This window comes from Cololabis saira, chromosome 19 (assembly GCF_033807715.1).
Source record: "Cololabis saira isolate AMF1-May2022 chromosome 19, fColSai1.1, whole genome shotgun sequence".
Lineage (NCBI taxonomy): Eukaryota > Metazoa > Chordata > Actinopteri > Beloniformes > Belonidae > Cololabis > Cololabis saira.
In genome coordinates, this window is record NC_084605.1 from 30,560,028 (window position 1) to 30,581,198 (window position 21,171).

The 21,171-nt window shown below is 39.8% G+C and overlaps 1 protein-coding gene across 1 annotated transcript in view; it reads left to right on the top strand.

Annotated features, from left to right (window-relative positions):
- The first annotated feature begins 260 nt into the window (after window positions 1–260).
- LOC133418898 (carbohydrate sulfotransferase 15-like) overlaps window positions 261–21,171 on the top strand; it is a 53,190-nt gene continuing 32,279 nt past the window's right edge. The window contains exon 1 of the mRNA XM_061707797.1: window positions 261–494. The gene's annotated coding sequence lies outside the window, so the exon portion shown is untranslated. The remainder of the gene's footprint in view (window positions 495–21,171) is intronic.

Below are 21,171 nucleotides of genomic sequence, written 5' to 3' on the forward strand. Positions count from 1 at the left end.
AATCAAATAAAAAAAAATCAAAATGTTATCATAAACATTTCATAAATGATGACTTGTTTCTTTATATGTGTGAATTACTGCCACGATCTTCTCGCCAGAGTGGCTTTGCTGTGTGGAGAGATTATTGTAGTGAGCCACCCCCCACCACTCACCCCGTCACCCCTCACCCCTCACCCTCTCACCCCTCACCCTCTCACCCCCCCGCCCCCCCCCGGTTATAGAGCGAGACGCGCTCTGCTTCCGCAGTAGTTCCATGTGCAGGCTGAGCGGAGCTGTCACCGGCGCGCAGTCTACACTAGTTCCCAGGTCTGCTCCTGCTGGCGGGGCTCAGAGCTCACACTAACCCCCGCACCCACCTGGAAATGCCGCTGACCGCCTGAGCCACGACCGGAATGGAAATAAGAAAAGAAAAAAAGCAGCTGGATATGAGGAGTTGTTTGATCCGGCTGGTGGTCGTGTGAGCCGTTTTACCGGCTTTAAGAGACAAACTCATGGTAGGTTTTTATTCCCACTCTCTATGATCCTGTCACTGCGTTCATTTATGTGTTTTTTTTTTTTTTTTTGGTGCCACATTCCTTATCGTTGTCGGACGTGTGGTGTGGGTGAAGTTCGAGCCCCTGCAGTGAGTGTGGGTGCAGAGATGGAAAAGTTTTTTTGGGCTGATTTGACTATGAGTGTGTGTTCTCTGTATAGCCTACAAACGGAGACATCACTAATATAACGGAGTCCTTTCAGAGGAAGCGGCTCCCGCAGCCCGTATAGAGGATGAATGGCTCACTATGTTTTCTAATCTAACTCGTTTCTTCGGTTTAAAGTGGCATAAAGAGCGCTGGTCCTGGAACAGCACACGCACGGCCGCGGAAAAAAATATTATCAGTGGAGAAATCTGATCATGTCACAGCCCAGGAAGCCTGTAAAGATCGCTTTTACTCGAAACTATTCAGAAAAAGGTGCTGTAAAACATTTTATAGATAGGGGGGATTTAGATTCCATTCATGAGATGCGGGATTTTCAGCCGTGAGAGCCAAAACAAAAGGATTTGCTGCTGACCAATGAGAGCAGGGGACCCCTCAGGAGGGACGGAGTGGTCCTCTCTTGTCTTTGTCACACCAAATACACCACACAGACCACATACTGCTGGGAAGCAAATGTGGGAATGACTGGGAATGTTCCCCTCTTAGATATAGGAGTGTCCTTTTTTTGTTTCTTCATTGTCATTCCGTCTGAAATTTCCAAGCTTGATGCAGTCACACTTCCCATTCTGATCCTTACATGAAGTCCAGCGTTTTCAGAGGAGCCATCCAAACACCTGCTGTTCAATCTTCAACCCACTTCATATTTTAAACTCTAATCACTTCTTTCCCACCAGACTAAACTGATTTTAAATGTATCTCCAAGCAGGGGCGTCAATTGGGTATGGCAAGGTACGGCAGCCGTCACACCTTTGCTTCAAGGGTTAAATGTAAATGTTTGTTTTTTTAAATACATTTATGGAATAACTACAAATGCAAATAAGAACATGATCGATTTCACTAGTTATTATTCACTGCAAAAATTCAAAATCTTAACAAGAATATTTGTCTTATTTCTAGTTAAAATGTCTCATTTTTAGTCTTTTTTTTTTAAATCTCATTACATTTAAGACAAGACTCAAAGACAACCATTTTCACCTGTTTCAAGTAGATTTTCACTTAAAATAAGTACAAAAATCTGCCAGTGGAACAAGATTGTTTTGCTTGTAATGAGAAGATAAATGTTGTTCCAATGGCAGATTTTTCTACTTATTACTTAAGTGAAAATTTACTTGAAACAGGTGAAAATGGTCAAATAACAAGTTATTTTTCTGGTAATGACTCTTGTTTTAAGTGTAATGAGATCTTTTGACTAAAAATGAGACATTTTAACTAGAAATAAGACAAATATTCCTGGTAAGATTTTGAGTTTTTGCAGTGAGCGAGACTGCATTTGAAAAAGTTCCAATTTTCTTGACCACACAGATCAGCTCCATATCAGACTTCTGTGATGAGTATTTGCTGGACGTGTTGATTGATACTCTAGTTAAGTTCTGTGCCTCGTAACCTTGCCATACCTTAGCTTCCACTGAATTGACGCCACTGTCTCCAAGTCTTGGACGTAGTGGATGAAATGAAACCACACGAAGAGCTGCTATAGTTGGGGAAGGATGCATCACAATATTTTCAACCCTATCCCTTACCTTCTCTTCACGTTTATAAGGTTAATCTGCAGTGTAATGATTAAAAAACGTCTTAATTTAGTGTACTTGGGCGTTCAAGCAAGCTTCAAAGCTGGTGGCTGCTTAACACTACATTTGTGAACATGCTCTGAAACACAGGGTGAAGACAGTAAATAGGGCATTAGTGCACAAGAGAGGGAGAATCCCTCATGATAACTGTAGTCCTGAAACACGGTGTGATTTCATTGTGGATTTGCAGCAGCATTGCCAGCAAAAGTCGTTTTTATCTTTGTTTTTGCTTTTCATTACTGAAATATACATATACATTAGTGGATATACATGTAAATGCATGTTACCAGACATTATGTCAACTGTATTTGAATGTGCAGTATATATCTTGTATATATTGATTGATAAGGACTACCGTGATGCCACTATTAATATCGCTCAGATGAAGTCATTGTCATCCATCAGTTTTAGGTACTTTATTCTGACGTGGGTTGCTGGACACCATACTGTACGTGTTCATTCACAGGCCCCACATACAACTACAAATCCCAAAGTTACTTCACATGGACTGCAAGTGTGGGAGGAAGGTAGAGAAAAGCAACGGGAGCATATGTAAACATGTAAACTCCACATGGCTGGGCGGCAGGTTCTGACTTGTCAACCTCTCAGTTCTCATGAATTTATTTATTTATTTACTTATTACAGATCCCCATTAGTCCTCACTGCAGTGAAGACTATTCTTCCTGGGGTCCAACATTGCACACATAAAACAATAAAATACAATCCTTACGATTAAAAAATAACTAAATCTAAACAAAAATGATCTGAGATGTAATGGAATTCAACCCTTAAATTGTTGAAACACGCCAGAACCAAACAACAAAAAATATTCCATTTTACACACTCAGAATTTCAGAATAAACCAAGAATTTCAGAATAAACCAACTAACTAAAACTGACTTCCTTGCTAAGTACTGCTTTTCTTAATTTATTTTTGAATCTAGCTTTATAGTTTATCATGGTTAAATGTGGTGGAAGCTTATTCCAATATGTTACTGCTCTATACATCATAGCCTCTTTTAGGGCTGTGCGATTAATCGCTTTTAAATCTAAATCGGATTTATTAATCAAAATCGATGTTAAAAAAGGAAAATCGGAAAATCGATTTTCCTTTTTTGCAGCTGGCTGCATTACAGACAGAGCTCGTCTAGTCATCTTTGATCAAGAAAATTGTAAATGTTGTCACTTTACTAAACTCAAGGAGGATTTACAGTATCTTTCAATTGCACTTCATTCCCAATAGGGAAATTTGTTTGCTATTTTTCTTTAAAAATTAAAGATAAAATATTTTAAACAATTTATTCCATAGTCTTTTGTAGTTTTACCAAAAAAATCGAAATCGAAATCGAAAATTGGGTTTTCAGAGAGAAAAATCGGGATTTTATTTTTGTCCAAAATCGCCCAGCCCTAGCCTCTTTAGTGCATTGTTTCTCGGTAGAGGAAGAGGAAAGTGAACACCAGAAGCAGATCTGGTTGCAGAGCCATGTTGAGTATTGCTGGGTTTTAGATGTGATAACACATTGATAGGTTTACCAATATTCCAGATGTTGAACCAAAATGTTACCAGGCTACACGCCAGCCTTTGGTCAATTTTTATCCAGGACAATGCGGCTGCATCCACTCAACACTCCTCCTTGCAGAGCAGCGGAGAGCGAGGCGCCGCCCTGCTCTGTGTGAGCTGGAGTTTGTCTAAATCTTGCCTTGTAGCACTGGACCATATTGTTGGGCAGTAATCAAGACTGGATAGAACTAAAGATTGTAATGCCTTTTTTACTGTTGAGGCAGTCAACAGGTGAGCTCCTCTTCTAATCATTGAAATATTACTACTCATTTTAGATACAATTTTATTGATATGTGAAGACCAGGAAAGTGTTTCATCAATGATCACACCCAACAACTTGGCCTTTCTGACCTGCTCAATAACGGCATCATGCAAAGCAAGACTTAGTTCAGGATTAGATCTTAGCATGTATCTAAAACTCACAATAATACTCTTTGTTTTAACAACATTCAATTTTAACCTGTTTTCAGTAACCCAGTTGGAGACCATCATCAACTCATCTTGCAACAACTTATTAATACACACTACATTTTCTGCAGAGACATACATCGGAGTGTCAGCCGCATACGTTTCCATACATGCACTTTTTAGTACATGTGGTAAATCATTTACAAATATAGAATAGAGCAATAGACCTAGGCAACTGCCTTGGGGGACGCCACATTGAGAGGTTAACATATCTGAATGGCTGCCATTAAACATTACACATTGCTGTCTATTAACCAAATAACTGTTCATAAATTTAATAGCTTGTGCTTTAAAATTATATGCCAAAAGTTTCTTGAGTAGTAATTCATGATCAATGATATCAAATGCAGCGCTAAAATCCAAAAGCACATCACCAACCACAGACTTCCTGTCAATATATTTAAGCCAATTTTCAGTTAGTGATGTTAGTGCTGTGCTCGTGGAATAGCCTGGTTTATATGCATGTTGACTCTCAGAGTTGATGCTGTTCTCTTCAAAGTAACGTTGAATTTGCTTACATATTATTTTCTCCATTAATGTACTTAACACTGGTAGAATACTCACAGGCTACTATTTGGACCAGCAAAAGGCTCCCTGCTGTTTTTTGACAGCGGAACAACCTTCGCTATCTCCCATGGCTGTGGATAAACACCATTTTCAATACATAAATTGAACATATGGCATATCGGCTTCTGAATAGACCGCCAGCCTCAGTAACCTACCATATAAATGATCCACACCACATGGCTTATCACTTTTAATGGAATGCAAATGTTTTTCTACCTCTTCTACTCTTATCGTCCTAAATTGAAAACTATTGAATTGAATGAACTCATGAGTCGTGTATCATAGGAAATTGTTATAGTGTTATAGAGTTTCTCAAATGTGATAATTTGCTACATCCGTATGCTCAGTTTTGGTCGCAAGGACCAATATTTATTCAATCTGATTGAAATATTATGATTGCAAGGAATCAGAAGGTGCAGTAGCATTTAGTCTGAATGTCACATGTAGGACATAAGCAAAGCTCCTACTTGCAGCTGAATGTTTGTCTTTCAGATTTCATTGATGAAATTAAATCCATTCAGTGGAGGAAACATATTTGTTTTCTTCAGAAGAAGTAATTCCAGTCATTAGTTTTATCTCCACTATAATTTATGGAAACAGAAACACAGATTTTAACCAAAGAGATGATAAGATTAAGAGCTGAATTCTTCTTCTTCTTCTCTTTTGAACACATTATCTAAAAGATTCCACTGCAGCCGTCAGTCTGAATGAAATATTCTGATCGACCGGAATCAGGCTAGCAATTCAGGGCACATATTTGCTAATGATGCTGTTTACATGGCGTGACTAGAAATATGCACTCCGTGTGTGTGCTGTGTCAGTTTGTGCCGCTCTTTGGAAGTTGACGAAGTCTGTGTGGGCAGCTGAGACCCGCAGTAGGCGTTCTAAATGTGGTGGGGATTCTCTCTCCCGCTGCAGTGTATTATTACACAGAGAGTGGGATGGATGATTAGAATGACTTCGACCAGGCATGTAGTGTGCACGGCCTCCAGCTGGCACGCTCTGTTTTTGCTTGTGCTCGTTTCATCCCTCCCACCGTGGATTTCTGTGGAGTGGCCGAGGCGCTTTGATGAATTACTCTGTCCAACACGAGTCGGGGCGCAATACTCCTGGCTGATCAGTCTTGATTTAGACGTGGAGTTAACTCTGCTCTCCGTAATGAGTTGATGAAGTATTCATTTACAAAAAAACGCTGAACCATGAATGAATAATATCCACGTCATAACTCTTCTCTCAATTATGAAAAAGAGACTTCCTCAGTTCGACATGTGCAAATGTGACCGAAGCAGGAGAAGAAAGGCAACTTTCAAGATGAACTTTGAGACATTTTCCGAGCAGAGCTTTTTGTGAAAACGAGAAAAAAAACAGCTGTTCACTCTTAATTACCACAGCACACACACACACACACACACACGCTCACACACACACATGCACACAAAAAGCATGGCTTGGTTATTGAAACATTTGTCACAGGGTTCTCGTGGGAAGCTCATTCAAGTGAAATAGGGGAGGAAATCTATGGGAATTCGATTTACACGGCCTTTTTAAGGTCGCTTCATCAAGGGAGCTTGAAAGCGCTTGGCAGCAAACTTACAAAGAGCGGTGCCCTTTTCAGATTCATGGATTTGGGGTCAATAGTCAATGACAGTGATTAAACGTTCACCAGTGCCCGGGCAGAACTTTGCACTGGATTAGTGCGAGTTTGGAAGATGAATCGAGGAAATCTGTTTCGGAAAACATGCACAGTGCATTAGCCGATGCACTCGGGTCCAAATGAAGACTTGGCTGTGAATAAGTGTGCCATCTTGCATTAATTGTCATGGATTCAGCATGCCGATGCTCTTGTTCATACATGCTATTTTAATTTACTGTCTTTTCGATGAGGCAAATACCATAAACCAACGAGAAATTAGACACTATTAAACACTTGGCTGGTTTGCCTGATTTTCTGCCAGCCTCTACTTGCTCCACATTTTCTTGCCTTCTTCGAGAGTGAATGCTTGTCTGGGACCTTTTCTGCCATTCGGGTCAACAGAGGCGCTGTGTCTTGTCCCTAATGTGGATATCTAACATGAGTTACGGCTGGGCGATATATCGAGATTTTAATATATATCGCTATATTTTCAAACGCGATATGGTACGAGACAATATCGTTTATATCGATTTAAAATTTTTTTTTTTTTTTTTATAATTTTTTTTTTTAAATTTTGATATAGCTTATTTTGTGACAAATTGACTTGAATGTTTTATTTGAGATTAGCACAAATGTTTTGTTATTTGCACAACTGTCAACCTCAGTGGAAAAGTCTGCCTGTTACTGTCTACATTGTATTAATTGCAGTGTATTTTAATTTAATTGTTATGCAGGAAAGGGATATTTGTTTTATTTTATTCAAGAATCATTTTATTCTATATATGCAGGCAGTTTATTTTTATTTCATTTGTTTTATACATTTTGATATTGTGCAGACCTTTGTTAATAAATGTACCTGCGTGACATTTGGCACGAGGCATTGTATTAAAACTGACTGTTTTTTTTAAGGGTTTGCCTCAGAAAAAATGAAGCTAATAGAGATGCTATGCTATAATGCTTTGGGGGAAACCCCAATTATGGCACAGAAAAAATATCGAGATATATATCGAGTATCGCCATTCAGCTAGAAAATATCGAGATATGACTTTTGGTCCATATCGCCCAGCCCTAACATGAGTCGTGATGTCAGGCCTTGTTCTGATAACTCCACCACCACCTTTATTTTCAACATTGTTGTGGTTTTTTTTCACTCTGACCTTCTGAAGGGCTCCTCTGTGTTTCTCCATTGAAGCATCTGACCGCTCCTTTAGGGCTCTTTTATTTATTTGAGCAACTGCTGAAGGATGCTCAGAGTCAAGAAATGCATCAGTCAGGGCGCTCGAGAGGGCACACATGGCTGCCTCCCAAAACCATATGTATGTATTTCCTAAAAAGGTTTTTCTTTTCTTTTTTTTTCTTAACCCTGGCTGGTCTAGTTCAGTCACGTTGTGCCAGAAGCAGCTGCAATGACGTGTTTCCACAGCAGCCTCACAGCGTGGGACAGCCAACCTGCTGTTGTCCTGTAGCAGAGCACAACCTGGGATGTCTCCTCATCTTAGCTGCACGCTGGTGTACATTCTCAGTCATCCAGGTCTGCGTAAGACTCAGAGACCTTTCACTTCTCATAGCAAGGCCTTCTTCAGTCCTAACTGATTCATTTGGAGTTTTCGGGATCATAAAATTAATCTCGCTTGTGCGTCATTAGGGTCTTTTGGTCACTTTATGTTGTTTACCTGGTCAAGGTGAGAGATTCCTGGATTTCCTTTTCTTGGTTCTTGTAGCAGAAGTGTGGTTGTCTTTCGTTTGAGCCTTTGAGAATTTTAAAGAGTTGTTGAGTAAATCTTTTCCTAGTTTCTGCAAACTCATTAACTAACCAGGAAGAAACATTTGTCGTGGATTCAACCCAACTCATCGCTAAGCAAAATACTGTACATTCTGCTTCACACAAACCAAGACATGTCAGTACTGGATACTCTCTGTTGGTTCTTAAATGTGGAATTTGGACTTTGAAAGTAATTGTGGCTGCAGGCCATCCGGTGACGGATGGATCCTCCAGTGAAGCTACGTGATGTATTCCTGATGAGAATAGTGGATCACTGTCAGGGATTTATGTGGCTGTGGATGAGCAACTGCTCCAGAGGATGTTGTCTGTATGAAGCAGAGGTCCAAGGCTATTTGTTATTGTGATTGAAGAGCATCCAGTGATTAACCTCCCACACATAAATCTGCTTCATTGAGTGAGTGACACCTCCTCTAGGGTTTTGTGCAAAGTTACTGGCTCATGTAAACAACGGGGTGCAACTTACATGCTTTAGCCATTTTTTGGCTGAAAGAAAAAAAATGTTTCAAATTATACAACATTCTCCAGGTAGTTGTTGGTTAAATTTCTGTTTCATTTGTGAATCAAATAGAAAAAAAGTAACGTACAATACAGCCTGCCAGGCTGGTCGTTGGCACGCTGTTAGAACACATTTCTGCAATAACAAAGAAACTCTGTATCATCTGGATAACCACGGTTGGCCCTTTGAGCTGCTGAGAAAGGAAGCAAATCTGGCAACCCGCAATTGCTGTCTGCGGCTGCCAAAGTTAAGGGTCATTGTTCATATTAATGATGCATGTGAAACTAAACCGGCCTTTATTTCTTACCATCTGTACCCAGTTGTTCCATAGATGGATCTTGGCGAATAAGCACAGCTCCTTTTGTTTGCCGTTTCATTCATGGGATAACTGATTGTCAGGAGATTTAATTTGTCAGGAGTGCAGACTTAAGTCACAAGTCCTGGACTCAAGTATGAAGGACTTTAGGTTCTTGGCTTTTTTTTTTTTAAATCAGAGGATAATTTAAACTGGACTTCACTTACCCAGCAATGACCTTACTTCAATGTGAGTGTACTGACGTCAAACTACTTGAAACCAGTGCAACTCAAAATGAGTGTTGTCTTAAATGGTGGCTTGAATTATTTTATTTATAGAATCAGCTGTAATTTATTAATTTGTTACAGTAAGTTTCCATCTGGTGACTCAAAATTCAAAGTTTTGGATTTCACTCAGCATCTTGCATGTCTTAAATTAAGACTTGAGGACAAATAGTCCAGACTTTGTTCCATTTTTGGAATAAATAAACAGAAATTAATATTATTTATGGAGACAACTAACACACAGCAGTAAACATGTTGTTTTTGTTCTTGTTTTTTTGATGTCCTCTCAATTTTCCTGGAAAAAATAAAAATAGGATGCACATGTGGGAGAAATAATAGGGCATGAAAGGATGGTTAGCATCGTCTCTTTTCCCCTTTCCTAACAGTAAACTAGCAGGTCTACTTGGTGTTCCGCAAAATGCACTTCAAAAAGTACATTTTGTGAAAGTCATAATAACAAATATATCTTTCATAAGAATGTAATGATTATTTGGCAGGGGTATGGGGTAAAATCTGGGAGGCTGGAATTGAAACAGGTGGTTTATGCTTCTAATGTTGAACCAATATCGTACGTCTGCTGTAGTTTGAAACCCTTTATAATCTCTGTTACAGCCCGACTTGCAGTTCATTGCTGTACGATGCATTGATGCAGAGGTTAACAGATTTTATTGGCCCTCTTGCTATCATTGTATTTCCTTCACACTACTGCTTCTTCTTCGTTGTTTTCTATTCAAGTAGAAAGATAGATTGTCCATGTCAGTAAGAATTATAGTTGTTCATCATAAGATCTGTCAACATTGTTGCCATGTCTGAGCTACATAAAGGAAATGAATGAAAGCAAATGCAATGCTTCAAGCTACAGTGCTGCAGAAAAGAACCTGCACCATCACCTGCCGTTTGGTAGTTTAATTACACAGCGACACAAACATCAACCACAAAGTATGAATACAAATTAAGACATAGCTCTCGTACGTAGGCGATGTGCATAATTGCTCTGTAGAGCCATGACTCCCTTTTAACAAGGCTGACCTGCTTATAACCTCTTTTAGCCACCGTGTCTCCATTAGAGTGACCTGGTATGATCCACTAACTTCCAACTGCATCCAACTAAAACTCAATACCACTTGGTGGCATTACTTTAATAAATAAATAAAATAAAAAAAGCCGACAAAGAGAACGAGAAAAAAGAGAAGAAAAGCTGTTTTATTTGCAGAGCAGATTTCCTGCTTATAGAAATCTGTTTAACTTTTAATTGTTTTAATCAGAGGCATGTGTGTGATATCGCTAATTATGTAGATATCCTTGTCAGTGTATTATGTTGCATTGTTGCACAACTACTGCTGAGGAGGCAAAACTGTGAAAAGCTTTGCTCTAAATTGGTAATAAAGTGAAACTGGGCATGAATATTCTGTTACTGTGTTTTTTATGCAGTAAAATATCCTGTTTATTCTCCACCAGAGGGGCCATGGCTACTTTTATGTGTTGCCATGGAATCTGTTTGGAAAGTGGAGCCACTATTAGTGGTTTTATTTGTGTGTGCTGCTCAATATGTGTCATCCAGACGCCACTGCAAGGAGCCCCAGTGCAGCTCTGTGGTCATCGAAACAATATACAGAAGCACAGAGTGATGTGTTCATTTTCAAATTAACTCTGGCTGCTCCCTATAAATGAGCTACCAGCTGGTCGTCACCAGACTGTGGGCTGGGTCTTTTTTTGAATGACCTACACACATCAGAGGTTAAACTAATAATAATACAATATTCTTAATAATTACTAGGCACAGCTGCTGCAGCAGCAACACTGGGGCTTATTCAGCCCAAACAAGAGGCCATGTCCTCACATACACGTGCCATTTGGACGCACGTCTGGCCGAGGTCGGAGGTCAACATGGAGTTCCGTTTACCAGACAGCTCTGAAATTTCCAGCGGAAGTGCAAGATCCAACTGAGGGGCTTTTATTTTTTATTTTTTAAAGCCTTTTTTCCCCCCTTCTCTCACCTCACGGGCTAGGGTCAAGAGGAATTTGTACAAATGTTATTTTCATTGCTGCAGCTATCATTTTGTGGGATTATCCCCGCCAAGTTAATTTGAAGTTGGAGTTTTATATCTGTGCAGGCAGCTGTTTCCAATGTGAACCATTAGTGTAGCAGTGGAATTATTACGCTTTGCAGGATGGATGTGCGGCCGTTGAACATCTCTCACCCTGCCACCATTTATCAGAATGTAGCCGAGCAGGTAGAGCTCTTTTTTTTTCTTTCCGTGTTGCAATCTTCCTCCTCGACGGAGCAGGAGAGAACAGATTCATTATTGTGATTAACTCGACACTCACATTACGGCAAAAGTAATCCTTCTGCTCGAAGTGGCATGTATTGACAACCTTAAAAATTAAAGTACCCTGGAATAATTACCCTATATCAAAAGGATATCCCTTTTTGCTCACCTTTAATTTGGAGAATTAACCCGCTTGCATGTTAAGTCAGGGGAATTTGTCCAGAACTTAATTATCCTGGTGTTGTGTATAATGTAACAGGGAGAGGAGAAAGCACCGAGTCTTATAAGCTGAAATACATGGGCTAAGTTAATATTATGGATCCACTGGGATGCTCTCGAGTAGTCTCTCTAAAAGTTTTTTCATCTGACCTGCTCCCAAGTACTGGAGCAGTAAGCCAGCAGACTCTGTAATAGTCTACATTCTCTTAATTCACACATTTTCTTGGCAGTCCTGGGCTAACACTCAATCCTTGAACATTTTACAATCAGGCAGGAGGCTCGGCACAGTTTGAGATGACTGTTGACTAGGTGTGAAAGTGTACTGCACAGGATTTCTGCACACCACCTGGAGAACTTTAAGAAATTGGGGAGCTGGAAGCAAAACCACAGTGCCTTTCATCATCATTGCACAGCTACAGATGGAAAAGTGTATCTTTCAATAACCTGCTCCAGTTCACTGAGCTGAGATGGTGCCGTCCTCAAAGTTGTGCATGCAACAAAAATCCGAATGTCTTTACACAGAATTACTCCTTCCATCTGCACAGTGTAACAAGTTTATTTGAGGAGAGCTGAAAAATAGCATGGCAGGTGGCCCAAATGGAGAGAAAACTCACATGATCAAATAAATGAGTAGTCACTGTCTTCTATAGTTTCTCTTAATCTATGGAACTATTACAATTTTCATCTGTAGAATGGGTGACGTTAGATATAATAGCTACCACAGACTGAGCAAACTCCCATGACATCAGCAGGTTTTCTCAAAAGTGCCTCTTGTTCATCCGACTGCATGTTTCCATGTTTGTAAGAATTGATGCCATCCAACCCTGGTTTAATTCAAAAAGTGTGCACATGGGTCCAAAAAGCAGGCCGTGGAAGCTGGCTGGAACTCACCCACCTTAGTTCAGTTACTGGACGTTGGATATAAGTCTTGGCTGGAGTACCTTATGATAACTCATCATAATGCAAACTAAGGTTTATTCTGATTAAATCTGTCCTCATTTCAAATGTCACCGCTGAAACAACATCTGAAGCTCTGCTGGGACCCGCTGTCGCCTTTGGGATTAAGCTGGTATGCTCGGCCATTCTGCGGGCAACTGTGACCAGCCTGGGCCCGCGAGCGGTGGGCCGGGCGGTGGCAGCAGTTGTTTCAAACATTGTTGGTAGTAGCTAGTGGCTAGTTGGCCAACTTGGAAAGCTCCCCAAGGCCTTTCTGTGTGGAGTTTGCATGTTCTCCCCGTGTTCCATTGGGTAGCTAATGGGAGCTACCCTCACAAAAACATGCACACAGTCCTGGGCTATACTGCCCCCTCTGGCCAGCCGGGGCACCAGATGGGGTGGGGAGGATCTGGCCGGAATAACGTGATCCTTCCACGCGCTACGTCCGGCCCGGAGAAGCCCCACCCTGTCTGGTGAAAAGATGCGGCCTGTTCACTCCTCAGGTTAAGGAGGAGACCTGAGCTCAGTGCAGGCCCTCCTGGGGTTGGTAGAGGACGGCAATGCCCAGGACTGTTAGGTAGGAGCACTGGGTGATAAAATGGGAAAGAAATCGGGGATAAAAAAAAAAAAAAAAAAAAAAACTTGGAAAGCTCCCGAAATGATCCCAGGTGTAAGTTGCTTGACTGGACCACTGGGCTACTGCAACAGGTAGAAGCTGTTGGGCTAGAGACCGTTCAGGTGGTGTGCTCTAGCCTCGGACAGTAGCCTTCAAAGAGGAGCAAAGGTAGCTGTGCTACCTAGGCGCCTTCGCCTAGCTCGGGGGTCGGCAACCCGCGGCTCTGGAGCCGCCGCTCTTTAGCGCTGCCCTAGTGGCTCCCTGGAGCTTTTTCAAAAATGTTTGAAAATGGAAATAGATGGGGAGGGAAATATATTTTTTGTTTTAATATGGTTACTGTAGGAGCACAAACATGACACAAACATTCTTAACATTTTCCAATGCTATTGATGCACCGAATGTTCGGTAACTGAAATTGTTTGGCCGAAAATAGCAAAAAAAACACTTTCGGTGTTCGGTGGAATAAGTGGGGAAAAAACCGAACAAATAAAAACGGCATGTGATGAAGCGAACAGTGTGGAGTGAGGGGCGTGCGGTGTTAATGCAGCAAACATGTCAGCATGTCAGGTCATTACTTGGATGTGGGGAAAAAGCAGAGGACACGAGAAATGATCCAGGCTGAGTTGGATTTGGGAAAGCCGCTTGGTGATGGAGACGGGACGCACAGCGCAGAGAAAAGTACTACCGATGCGGTGGAGAACCCTCACTGTCTATGTTTGACGAGATCCTCCACGAAAATAACCCAGATTTTTACAATTATTATACAAGGCTTCAAATTGTGGCGATTAGCCCCGCCCCTACCCGATTAACTGGATTTGAACGAGAGAAAATGGCCACAAATTTTCATTTCGGTGCATCACTATCCAATGCTGTAAAAATGTGTAGAATAAATATTAAACTTCAACATTTCTGTTAACGAAGATTAGCGCCGGAGCCTGCGACACACGTTTCTACCAGCAGGGCGGCGCCAGGCAGGTGGCTGTTGTAAACAAACAAGCTGTGTGATGGGCAATGGATCCCAAAGGGAAAAAGAGAAAAATAACTGAGGAGAAAAGAGGATTCAACGTTTCTCGGACCGAATCATTTGCATTCATTGACTGAATGTTTGCTCTGTAGCGAGAAGTTGTCCAAGAACAAAAAGAGTAATGTGGAAAGACATTTCCAGGGAAGGCATGCTACATTTAAAGCCAAGTATCTAGTTGGGAGTGAGAGGAAAAAGTGCAATTACTCGCATTACTTCTGGAGAAATTAGAAGAGCGCAAAAATAGATTTATGAAGTGGATTGCATCTCCAAACTCCACTACTGCTGCAAGTTTTGTTGTAACCGGGGAGATAATAAAACGTGGAAAACTATTTGCAGACTTCAAAAACAAAACCGAGATATTACCGCTAAGACAGGAAAGGAAAAGGCCATTAAAATGGCAGCAACATCACCGATCAGCAAATCAAGGACATAAATTCAGCGCCAGCTACTCAATTATTGTGTTGAGTCGTGTGATGTGATCGATATTGAGCAGACTGCGCTTTTATGCAGGTATGTGAACTCTTATGTATTTGTATCCAACTTGGTAATTTTGATAGTAGGCTAATATAACTAATATAGATACATACAGCATGTGTTGCCTTCTTTCTAAGGCTTATACAAGACTTTTCATTTTTTGCAGCTCCAGACATATTTGTTTTTAGTTTTTTTGGTCCGATATGGCTCTTTCAACATTTTGGGTTGCCGACCCCTGGCCTAGCTGAATCCAGACACATTCCTCAGATTGTTCAAAATCTGATATAGATGTATTTTAAGTCCAGAGAGAATATGCTTGATTAAAGGGCGGAAAAAAATCATTAATTACGATTATTTTCTTCACCACTGAAATCAAGATGATTAAAAACACCATTATCCGCTGACTTCTGAAGGATGTTGCAACGATCAATCTTCATAATAAAACTTTCCACGCTTTACTTAGATTTTTGACTCAATGAAACTCCAGACTAATATAAAAGATTCAGGCCAGCTTGGCAAATGCTGGGAGAGTTGCTTCAATAATCCCTTAACATTTCTGGCCTGAAACAACATGAAAGGAATCACTCACCTAAGGCTTAGCGGGGGTCAATGGAAATAAATAATAATCGCGATTAAAATGTGATAATTGCACAATCCTTGCTCTGAAGGAACTATATCACAAAACCTTGTTACTGTTCAAAGACATCCTTCTAGACTAGTGTCAGTACTGACCAAAAACACCTCATTACTCTCATTACTTCTCATTACTGCTTAAAATGGTTGACTGAGAAGAAGTAACCAATCAGTTCTTTAGAAATCAAGCTCGAAACGTTTAAGGATGACTTTTGAAAACTGTAACGTTTAACAAAAGCGGCATCGCAGGTCTAGTTTTCCATTCCCAGTGTTTTTAAATCACTCTTAATGCCGTCAACTGGAGACACACAGTCCAAGAATTTGGTATTGGATCCCCCTATTTAGCCTTTCATGACAATGCAATCAAGCGTTTACCAAAATTGTTGATGCATTTATACATTTACATCACAGCTGTGCTATGAAGTGAGATTTTAGCGGTGGTTGACCAGGCTGAGGTTTGGGTTTTTTTATGATTCCAGACTGTAGAACGGTGTTTACAGATGTGTGCCACAATAGCCCAAACTGTAAATGAAAAGAAAAGGAAAGAAAAAAGACCAACAGTTCTACATGGAAAGATCCTCTGCGACTGTAACACTCAACATCTGGCATTGTTTGAATACGAGACTTATTCTGATTTCTTTTTTCCTTCTTTCTTGCCTGAATATCTAGTTTAGAGATCAGTTGGATCGATGTAATTTATGAGTCTTTGGTGGTTTGGAGGTATTACAGAGGAAACAGCGCACAGACCCTCTGAATTAATTACCAACCCCCTTTTTTCTTTTTTCTATATGCTCTTCTTAAGAAAATACAAGCAACTGTAGACTAAACTTTGGTCCACATGTGGAAATCCCGACTGTCAGGTCTTATAGAGAGAGTGGAGGTTAGCAGGACCAGGTGTTTGTGGACCATCTTGAACTTGTTTTCTTTGTTGGGTGCTGTCTGGTTCTTTTTAAGTGTTTTCAGAGCTCTCCTACTTGTTTGTTTTGCTTCTGTGCTATATATGAATTTGATGAAACTCGATGCCGAGACATAGTTTCGGTAGAGTCGGAACGTCTCGCACAACATTTCCACAGCGTTTCCCGTTTCTGTGTGGGTAACGTTGTTTTTTAAATCCATCTTCAAGAAAAGCAGTGTCGTGTGTTGATGAATTTCTATTGACGAAGTAAATGTGGCAGGCTGAATTTGTCACCAACGTGATGGAAATTTAAACACCAAAGGCGATAAAAGTCCCCAAAAGATTCAGTCCACCTACACACGAGTATCTATTAATCACGCTGGCTTTTTCATGGCTTCTCATTCAGACTTATGGTACTTTGTCATTTCTTTTATTTCCACCTACATCTGAAATTCTATCACCAAACCCATTTCATGTATAACAAACAAAGAATATGAATCAACGTCAAGGTCAGAAACATTTGACAGATGCAAATTTGCGTCCTTCTCCATGACTTTATAACCTTTATCTCATGTAGACCAAATGGACAAATACATATAAATGGTTACCATTACGTAAATGAATTCATAATAATGAATTTAGCAAAGCAGTTAGACACAAATTGATATATATATATTTTTTTAGATCTTTATCATTGGTAATCAGAGTAACTTTAATCCCAAAAACTAATATAAATGCTAAGAATCAAACAAAGATATCGCCAGAACTATATTCATTCATCTGGACTTAAATTTTGTTGAAAAATAAGTTACAGACATGCACATCTGAGTTCATCCTGATCAATAATACAATGAAAACTGCTGCGTGACAGCACCGCTCTTATGCAAATACTCCACCAACCCAAGTGCTGTCATTCACATAATACATTTGATTGCATATTGTGTTAAAGATGCAATTAAATTTTAAAATTAAAGGTGCAAGCAGCGATGAACGGGCCCTCGCACGTGCAATTTTCACCAATAAAGGTCAAATATCGACCAATCAGAAGAAGGGGCGGGGCTAATTTGCACCAATTATGTTCAAGGACTCAAAACCGAGTCCGATGAGACCACCCACGAGTCTTTATGTTAAACCATTCAAAAGTTATGGCAGAAAGTAGGAACTATCAAATATGGACCAATCAGCTGAAGGGGGGGGGGGGCGCTTTGTGGCGTCTATCATCATTTGTTCTAATGAGCCTTTTATTCCAAAATCTCACTTTCATTTGAAGGAATATTTGATTACTGTCATGTAGCATCATTTGGCTTTCACAATTTACCCTCCCTACTAGTTTTGGGAAAAACTACCATAGTAACTTTGTCCTTCAGGTGAGCTGTTCTGTCTTTACGGCACTGCATCACACTTCAACAATGATGATATTCACAGTATATATACTGGCAGAAGTAACAAAAGACTCAACAAAGTGATGATGGAAGACAAAACAAGACAAGAGTAGATTTGCGGAGTGTCTTGGAGGCGACTAAACGGCCACGTTCAGTTCCTTTATGCTGCTTAAAAAACCCTGTATTTTTTCTTTTCAAAATCGTCAGTCAGCAGCAGTGTCCACCATTTCTTGATCGGCACAAAGTACTTTGGGTAGATGATGTACCTATGATGATACACCCTTGACTGGCCAGCAGTAAACATATGGATTCACACATTATGCTTGTTTTAGATGTATTTTCCAATAAAGAACACCCGGCTCTTAGAGCTGTCGTGAATTGAATTGAATTGAATTGAAAGCCTTTTATTGTCATTATACAATGTACAACGAAATTGTAGAGCTTCTCCTGTGCTCAGTGCAAAACAATTAAAGTAAAAACAACAAGTAAGTAAAAAGTGCAGATACGCAAAATAATAATATAAGAATAAAAAGTATAGGAGTATTTAAAAATGTGTGGTAACTGTACATATAATTTACTTGTATTTGTTCAGCATGTTGATGGCTTTTGGAAAGAAAGAATGCAGACGTAGCAAAAATTGCAGTACTTTGAAACACCACTAGTTGCTGACTCCAAAAGTGAGTAAATCTCCATTGACCTCCATGTTAAAATGTTCAGCTTTACAGCTGAAATAAGCATATTTACAGCCCTATACAATAAATGGTTTCAGTACAGATAGCTAGATTTTACATCCATGACAACAGTACAGGGGATGGGGTGGGGGATTTGCTCGATGTCATCACTTTAGCTAATTAATGCTTAACATTTTGAATTTGATATCTAAGCGGTAACGTAAAGCTAAGCTTAATAATCTCTGTGATTTTGAGGTTTGGTTTGGTTTGTTGTGCTGTTAGTTGGAGTAGCAGACTGCTGTGAGCTGCTCTAGGTTGGCTTCAAAGCCACTGGTGATGTAGCTCCAACATAGGAGCATAAATCAGGCCCCAACATTTGGACAAAGTTGCAAAAGTGACTTAACATAACCCTTCCTATAGTTGACCTACACTGATACAAATATCTGGCTTGATCTACTTAAAAAAAAAAGGCAACTGCATGAGATTATTATGTAGATCAAGAAAGACTAGTCTTTGTATAAACCACTTAATTTTTTGTATGTAAATAATACATTTTGCAAGTACAGTCAACATCAATTGTGTTAAGTTTACTTTATTTATCAAAATTAAGTTGAAGAAAAAAAAAGAGAACAAAAAAAGAAGAGAAAAAGAGGAAAAAAAGAAAAAAGGAAAAAAAAGAAAAAAAAGAAAAAAAAGATTTTTATTACAATTAAGTTGACTTTACTTGCAAATTAATTTTGTACATACTAGCAGTTTATACAAAGACTAGTCTTTCTTGATTTACATAAAAATCTCATGCAAAAAGTCGCCTTAATTTTTTTAAAGTAGATCAAGCAAGATATTTTTTACTGTCTTCTACTTAAACAAATAAAGCATGTTTCATCTAAACGTTGGTCAATCTGCCCAATAGATTAAAACTGTTAAAGGAAAAGTAAATACAACAAGATCATTGCTTGTTGTTTGTGTGTAAATGAAAAGATTGCCTGGGATTACAGAAATACATGCTTGTTAAGGAAAAAATGCACAATGTCTTGTTTTTTGAACCAATGCAGATTAAGTTCAAAACTAGATGTATTCATGTAAAGCAACAAACTTAATTTTTAATTGTTAATATCACAGATTTAAATATGTTTTATTTACATGCGCTTAGATGTATTTTTTTCAGTTTACTGAGCTAAAATGGCAGAAGTGTCTTTGCGCTTCTTTAAGACAACAAAAGTGATACGCAGTTGCATCACCACACGTCCCGGCACTAAGCAGGTGCTGTACTGTCTTCGGTCGAAGCGCTCATAGGCCCCGCTACAGTTGCGTTAACCTTGAACAGCTGAGAGAAGAAGGTGGAGCCCCTCCCTTAGCATCTCTCTGCTCTTCATCATCTCTGTTCACATTTCAATGAATGTCTCGAGTGTCATCTTCGTTATTAACATTGTCCTTGGATTCAAAATAGGATTGAACGAAAGTTAAGTTTATCTCACTGAAGGGTCCAGAGACAAGAGCCATTCTCGTATATATCTCTACCCATAATTCATTCCCCCGTAACGGACAATGGAGGACTATGTGGAAGGATTTTCTCAGCATTTTGAATCCCTCGACTATTACATCTATATAGCCAATGGTAATTTAAATCTTATAAGCAATTCAAGTCATATCAGCCGGCATTCTTTTCAAAGTCAGTCAATAATTTATGTTTGACCATTGTTTTTCTGCACTTTTTTTAATGACACCATCATAAGCAGTTATCCACCGCAGGGGAAGGTCTGGCTGTGCGATGCTGCAACTGAAATTAAGACGATGAATAAAAGATAAGATGGAGGAAATATCTCCACGCTGGGACTCCCAGCTGAGCAGCAGTTATGAATGCAGGGCAGAGGCCACGCCACTCCTCGCCCTCTTCGCCACCGAGCCTGTTCGCGGGTTTTGTTGATCATTTGACCCCGCAGCTCCTCCGTCGGGTCGGGGGCAGGTCCTTTTGGAGAGCAGCTATTCTGGTCTTTCTGCTTGACTTGCTGAAGATTAAATAGCGATCTTTGGGCCAACGGTGTGTGTGATTCGGATGAGAGTGATGGATGACATCTCACTGAGTAATAGAATAAATTCACTCTCAGGCACATGATGAATAACTCATCGGCTCATATTTGCTTTGGTTACACGCTTTTGATTTACATGATTGAGCGGGGTTGCAGACCTTGTGGCTTTGATGCAGGAAGTGACATATGAAACAGGTCACGGCTCCCTCTAACTCTATTATCAATGGCCGTTGTGGTAAGTTGTACACATGCAGAGGGTGACTTGTACTCCTGAGCTACTATAAGCAGTAATTTCATGCTTCACTGGCTTATTGTGATTCTCATTTCATTTTACACTCACCAATAATGCCTTTTCCGATGGATATAATTTACTCACGTTAGTATTTCCTATAGCTATAGATGATCATTTTCATTTTTATTGGATAATGAACAATTAAAAGGAATTCTTTCGAAATATATTGATAGAAATAAATATGCAATGCCAACGCACCTAGTTAAAATCTGTCTTGTGTGGGTAGAAGAGTGTGTACACCTAAACATTTTTCTTCCTCTTTATAACACAAGAGGATTGCAGTAATCCATATCTTCACCCGAAGGTAAAGTGGGGATGTGTTATAATCCTTATACAATAAGCTGCAATGCATGCATGCAATCCAGCACAATTTTATCTGATT